The sequence below is a fragment of the Hipposideros armiger genome, unplaced genomic scaffold (genome assembly GCF_001890085.2).
Source record: "Hipposideros armiger isolate ML-2016 unplaced genomic scaffold, ASM189008v1 scaffold_508, whole genome shotgun sequence".
Lineage (NCBI taxonomy): Eukaryota > Metazoa > Chordata > Mammalia > Chiroptera > Hipposideridae > Hipposideros > Hipposideros armiger.
Window position 1 is genome coordinate 633524 of NW_017731858.1, and position 7700 is coordinate 641223.

Here is a 7700-nt window from a genome sequence, read left to right on the forward strand (position 1 = left end):
AATATGTCCAAAACTCACTTATTTAAAGAAAATAAAACAATCAATATAAGAAGGGGTGTCAGATCTTTTATCCTACTGGGGGCATCCAAAGGGGAATTTAAATTTTTCAAAACATTAAAGCAGCATCTGTTTCTCAGCCAGAGCTTCAGGATTTGTCCCAATAGCAGTGTGATAGGTATGTCAGATACTGAGGTGCAGCTGGCTCCCAACACATGGGTGTCTTCCTGCACCTCCCTTGTACATGGTAAGGAGCGGATTATGTATTAACTACCTTCCAATTGTTAGGCTTCTGCAAGGGCAGAGGTATCCCAGGGTTCTCCGTGTTTAAGCTAATGAAATGGTTTGTCCAACCCATACAGAAACACAATGTTGTTCCTGTCAGTAGAACCTGTCCTTTGGTCACCTGGGTGCCCCTGGCTCCTCTGTACACTTGACATCCTTTGTAAGTGTCCCTTGGGCACCCTGACATCATCCTCAACCAACCAACCCTCAAATTGAAGGCTAATTTGTTAGTTTCTTTCTCTGGATACAGCATATTAATGAAGATGTTTCCTACAAAAATATTTTTCTTTATTTCTTTATTTTTTGTTTATTATTTCCTTCAGAGAAAGGGAAGTCTGCAAGTGAGTTTCTATGCAGTGTTGCTAAGTCTTTTCTACAACAGGTTCAGAGAGTCAATTTCATGGCTAGGTGTGCTTTTAATACCCCCCACCCCAAATCAATAAAGACCAATTTGCCACATAGCTTTTCTTTTTATTTTCAGTTTTTTATTTTTTTATTTTATTAAAGTTTATTGGGGTGACAGTTGTTAGCAAAGTTACATAGATTTCACGTGTACAATTCTGTAATACGTCATCTATATATCACATTGTGTGTTCGGCACTCAGAGTCAGCTCTCCTTCCATCACCATATATTTGATCCCTTTTACCCTTATCTACCACCCCCCTCCCTGCTTATCCTCTGGTAACCACTAAACTCTTATCTGTGTCTATGAGTTTTTGTTTCTTCATTTGTTTGTAGTGTCATTTGTGACAACATGGACGGATCTTGAGATTATAACGCTAACCAAAATAAGTCAGACAGAAAAAGTTGAGAACCACGTGATGCCACATAGCCTTTCAATGCCAGATTGCAGTCATAAGAAATCAATAGGCTTCCAGGCTCCAGAGGCAACCTTTTTTCAGGAGCAAAGCTTTGATAATATTCATTTACACAAAGCCAAAGACAAAATCAGTATGGATGTTTTAATTGTTCCAGACATAGTCATCAAAGAACTATTGTGTGGGTGCTTCTGAAGCACCCCCATGTGTTCCAAATGCAGAAGATAGAGGCACATAAATGTTGATGATAAAGTGTGAGCTCAATGGCCTCATTCGTCATGCTAATGACACACTCATGAGCTATGCCAATCTTCTCCAACTCATTACTGCAGGCCCCTGCTCTAATCTATCCCTCACAACAGACTACAGCCATGGGCAAAAAATGGCTACAGTACTGGTGAGGACCCTGTACAAGTTTTCCTCTGATAACCTCATGGATATTGTTTAATCAGTAATTTACACGTTTTAGTTTTACTCACTTTGGGGATAGTAGGAAGCAGAGAGAGTGGACTTTTTTATAATAGGGGAATTATGAAATTGTTGTAGAATGATATTTAAAGTTGGACAGGCCCTTAGAAAGCATCTAGTCCAATGTCTTCACTTTTTTTTTACAAATGAATAAACTAAGGCCCAGAGAGATTTTGTCACTGATCCATGGCCATTATGGTTATTTTTTGCCAGAATCAAAACTAGAATTTAGGACTTCTGAGGTTCAGTTCAGTGCTTTTTCCAGTACAGTATGCTGCTTTCCATTTTAATGGCATTTGTTTTACCTTAAATAATAACAGCTAATACTTATCAACCTCTCCCTATGTACTAAGAATTGTGTTAAGCGAAGAGATAGAGACTTATATTTCCCCCCTACTTTATAGACAGAGATGGAGGCTTAGAGAGGTCAAGTAACCGAGCCAAGGTTACACATCACACCATACAACTCTTTTAATGTTTAATTTACTAAGCTAACCAATCCAATCCAAGTAGAATAATACTTAGACTATAGGAGATATTTACATTGACCAGAATCTATAAGATAAAATGTCAGACTTTTATGTACATTTCTTTATTTTTATCCTGAGAAGATAATTTCCTGCATTAACACTTACAAGTCTATTTCTGGAACATTCTTCCTCCTTCTGAATGCTTTCATTCACCACTATGGTTAGGGATGGTAATATGATGAACCTTTCCAAATGTGTACAGTTGGAATTAAGAAGGAGGCAGGTAGAGATTGATGGTTGCCAGGGGCTGGTGCAGAAGAAAGTGACAAGTAAAAAATTAATGGGCATAAGTTTTTGGTTAAGCAAGATGAATAAGCTCTAGAGATCTGCTGTACAACATTGCAACTATAGTTAACAATAATTCCTTGTACACTTAAAAATTTGTTAAGAAGGTAGATCTCATGTTGAGTGTTCTTACCACAATAAAATAAAAATTTAAAGAATGATGTTAACAACCATGATAGAAAGAAAATCTTTCACTTTTATTTCACTAAAGATATGTCATCAGTATAACTAGGAAATTATACTGCAGTCAAAAACACAATTTAAAAATCACACAGTATGAACATAGGGATGCATATATTTTTTCAAATTAGTGTTTTTGTTTTCTTCAGATAAATAACCAGAAGTGGAATTGCTGGGTCATATGGTAGATCTAATTTTAGTTTTTTGTGTTTTTTTATTGGGGAATTGGGGGAAGGGGAACAGACAAGTTGCTATCCTTTTGTTCTTCAGTCTAGTTGTGGAGGACGTTGCTTCACTGGCCCAAGNCCTTCCTTCCTTCCTTCCTCTTTCTTTCTTTCTTTCTGTAGTCTTTCCTTTTTGCTCCTCATCCTTGGCCAATGCTTTGGCTAGGCCACTAGGCTCCACAGACATTGTTCAGCTCTAAGTGGGCCGTTGAGAGTAAAGAAGCTGTAATCCCTACTCAGTCTGGGCTCTCTTGGGAATGAAAGCGGCCGTAGAATGTGTCCCCCACCACCCCATCCCAGCCCTTTTTTCACTGAGTCATGAAGACTGGTAGATAATGATAATATCACTTTTTTTTCTGTGTAAACTTTGATTTTCTATTACTTGGAAGCCAAGAAGATACAGTGACAGCTCTAGAATATCTATATAGGAAGAATATCTATCTATCTATTGAAGGCATCAAATAGTTACTAGTGGGAGGTGGGGAAATGGGTCAAAAAGAAGAGCTACTGTGTGTGGCCATGGGTCTGTCTTGAAGCTGAGTAAACGTAGCACGCACACTACTTCTATTTAGATGGTATGTGCTAGCAGAACAGAAATAGCAAAAGTCTCTAAATAGGCTTTCTTTCACCCATTATCTAATATTTAAAATATATGTTATCTTTATCAAAGAAAGCTTTTATTATGTTTATTTGAAGGTAACCTTGGGAGACATGTGGATACAAGGGGGTCTATATAGCTCCCCCAAGCTACAACTTGGTGCCACCCAATCTTGGACAGGAGGCATCTAGTGTCCCAATATTTTATCAGAAGGCAGTTGTTCAACTCCAAGTTCAAATTTTACTCTTACGGACTTATGCTGTTCCTCAGCCACCTGCCTGGGGCCTGAGTTCCAGTTACTCAGGTACCTAACTCTGCTTGCTGGTCTCCCAAACAGGATTCAAGGCTTTTGTGGCCTCACTCCTTGGGACTAGAGCATAGTACTTAGCTGATTGTGACTTCAGGCTTGCCAGATACCTGGTACCTCCAGCTGTTCCTTTACCATGTCTTATCAATTCTCCAGCCTTCCCTACTCCATTCCAGCCTATGGAGTCTAAGCATGACAATGAAGTTAGTTCTTTAGCAAGAGCATGTACAACTAAGAGATAATTCTTTATTTTTTTTGAAACTCAATAAAATTATTTGATTGAAAAATGTCAAAATACCATAGAAAACAAAAGACCAGGAGGCAAGTTGAAATTGTCTGAGTTAGAAAACTTTCAAGCATTCCCCAGTGTGAAAGAGCACATTATACTTAAAATATACCCAATCCCTCACTGAATAATTGATCTAACTTTGTTTTAACTTTTTATTAGGCTAAAAAAAATAAAGGTCAGTAGAGCTAAGGTTTCTATAGCAACTTGACAGCCCCACCTTTTGTAACCTATGAAATCCTTAAATGGTGAGGTGCAACTAGATCAGAGAAGAGCCTTCTGGGAATTGGCTGACGAACAGTTATATAACTGGAATAAGTGAAGGTTACACATCCCACTCATCAAGGAGGGGACCAGTAGGTATTTACAAATTCCTGAGGCTGCCTCCTACTACCCTATTGTTAAGAGGACTTTCAACTGGTGGTGGGGAGTGGGGGTTGGGAGTATATAAGTTGTGTATACATCTTCAGGATGGGGGGGTGCCCTAAAGGGTGGAAGGACAAAACTTGAGAAAACAGAAATCCTAAAGCTTAAGCCTGAAAAGCCTGGTGCTGCTCAGACTGGGTGATCCTTGCTGTTCTGCTACCCTGGCAAGAGTGGACAGGCATCTTTTTTTTTTTGGAGGGGGGGTGTGGGGGGTTGCAGATGAGTACAAGCCAGCTATATTTGAGAGTAAAGTGATGTGTGGGCAAGAAAACACAGGAAGACCAGGATGGACATGGTGGCAGATACAAAAAAAACTACTAGGCCTGTGAACCTGAGAGTTTACCAAGGTTACAAAGAGCTAAACTACCCTGTAGATACATCCCTTGCAGTTCTCATTCTCCCCCATCCCACAACCTCTGACAACAATCATAAATTCCCATTTATGCTTCCAAGCTTCAGGTAGAAAACTGATGATTAATACAGAGACTGCTGGAAATAAATACCCACCATTAGTTTCTTTTATCTCAGTGCCACCTCTGCAAACCAGATGTAAATAGATTAATCAACCCACTTTTGTTTAATGTGGGGAATTACAGAGCATTATATAAGGCAGCTATTTTATTTTGCACCTGCTGATGAGAATGGGGTTTGACTTAAAGAAATTTATTTCCAGTCTGGGTCATACAATGAAGGAAAAAGAGAGGGAAATGCATTCTATTTTCTCAGCATCCTGTAGGAGGAAAGCCTGTTACCCAATCAACATCAGCCCCATCAAAGGGGCCAGAGTTCTCATTCTCACCAACAACACAAATGCTGGGAGACCAGGCTGGTATGCTGCTCAATTCCTGGGCCTTGGAAATTGCTCTTTGGTCAACCTCCCTTGTGTCTCAGAGCACACCTCTGCCCTCCCCACCCCCAAACAGCACATTCAGACACCTTATTTATTGTCTTTGATCACATTTGTATGAGGAAGGTAGGAGTGGAAGACTGAAGAATGTTTAACTTGGAGGGAGTGGTGGTGAGAGAGGTCAGTTTGGGATAACAACCAGAGCTACAGCACTCATGCGTTGGCTATAATACATGCCCAGGGTCATTTCCAACTTGCTGAGTGACCTTCAGTCTTGTATGAGTCACAGCTATAGCTGAGTCATAGACAGAAGGAAAAAGACTGTGTTTTCTGCTTATAGGCCTTCTTCCTTATCCTCTCCCCATAGTCTTCCTAGTTACTTGAGGAAGGGGCTGTGTCTTCTATTATTATGATGATGAATGTCATAATGGCTTTGGAGTCACATAGATCTGTCATTTACCCCCTGTAGATTACTTCCTCTCTCTGAGGCTTAATTTCCTTATCTATTACACATTGTGGGGAGAAAATAGTACCTCACAGTGTATCACAGGATAATTATGAAGTATAAATAAGATAGATCATGTAAATAATTTTTCAGAGTCCTTGTCACATAATAAGTACTCAATGAGTATGAATCATTATTAAGTCATCCCCCCCCCAATTATTTTGGAAATATTTTTGGAAATCCATTTATTATGAGCTTGGTTAGTGAGACTCATTTCCCTAGAACCTCATCACCCTGGAGGAGGAGGCAGTGATCCAATCTAATTTCTTCATCAAAGGGTACATACCCCACAAAACTCCAGGGGTTCCCTTAGGTGGAGACGGAGTCGGCGAGGAAAGAACGCGNAGCCTACGCCGTTGCCGGTGACTCACAGCAGCCCAGCTCCAGGTTGAGCTGTTTATCAGCATCTTAGCTGTGGAGGGCAGTGTCACTAGCCCTCATATGTGGGATCCGAACCGGGGCCCTCTGGTGTCCCAAGCCAGTTCTTAACCATCGCGCCACTTGGCCGGCCCCCAAGCCAGTTCTTAACCATCACGCCACTCGGCCAGCCCTGCGATATTTTTTAAAGGTGGTGGGACCGTATTCTAAATAATTTTCTCCAGAACTTATCTTGAGGAACATGATAGTCAAATGTTTCTAGATATCTCCACCCATCTGATCCTTAGGACATGAGTGATACTTGTACCGGAACTACCTGCCATTAGATAAGCCATTTTGAAGTCCAATATTTTATCTAGAAGAATATCAGATCAAGACATTTAAGACTCCGGATGTTTTAATTTGGGTAAGTGCAGCCACAAAGCAGGCTGGGACTTCAATAGAGGACTGGTAGATTAGAGAAAGTAGCTGGTATTATATAGGATTGTAAGAGGAGAAGATAGCCTGTTTTGACCTTAGAAGGGTAGACAGAATGGAGTAGTAAGCCATCCCAAACCAGTAGTTCCTATGGCAAGGTAGCAAACTTGGGGAAATGAACACTTGCCCGTGTTGTGGGTTGAATTGTGCTCCCTGCAAAATTCATATGTCGAAGCCCTAACCACCCCCACCCCAGTACCTCAAATTTGATATGGCCTTTAAAGATGCAATTAAGTTAAAATGAAGCCATTAAGGTGGGCCCCAATCCCATATGATTGGTGTCCTTATAAGAAGAGAAAGGGCCACATGAAGACACAGTGAGAAGGTGGCCATCTGCAAAGCAAGTAGAGAGGCATCAGGAGAAGCCAGACCTGCCATACCTTGATCTTGGACTTCTAGCCTCCAGAACTGTGAGAAAATAAACTCTTGGTGTTTAAGCCACCCAGTCTGTGGTATTTTGTTATGGAAGCTCTAGCAAACAAATGCAGTTCTTCTTTTTTACTTCCCAGACTCTAAATTCCCTTCCAATATTTGGGGGAAATCTCTGTTGATCCGTATTGGTGGGAGGAAGGGCCTCTCAAGGAGCAGCAGGGATTCAATCAAGATGGAGTTCTTGATTCAGTGTTGAGAGTGTTAGGGGAAGGCTGACATGTCTAGTGTCCATTGGTGGCAACTTTAGTAGTGTCCTGAGCAGGCTACTTATGTACTGTGACGGTCATTGTTCTGGCTTGCATAGACCTGCGTTAGGCTGCCTAGCTCTCCTAGGGACTCTGTGAACTACCAAAAACCTTTACATAAATACTTTTCTCCCTAAATCAGTTAGACATGGTTTTGTGGCTTATAATTAAGACCACTAACTGCTATGATACAGGTCTACATCTGTATCCTAAGAGCAACTCAGCTTCAAATGTTACTAGGTGTCAGGGACATTCAAAGTTGGATAGGTGATGGCCTCGGGGTTCTCAGTAGTCAGGCAATTTTGAGCAGTGCTCTATCCATCAGAGATGCTGGCAAGAGGAACACCTTACCTGAGGTGTTTCTTCTTTTCCTCCCACTCTTTCTTTCTTTCTTTCTTTCTTTTTTTTTTT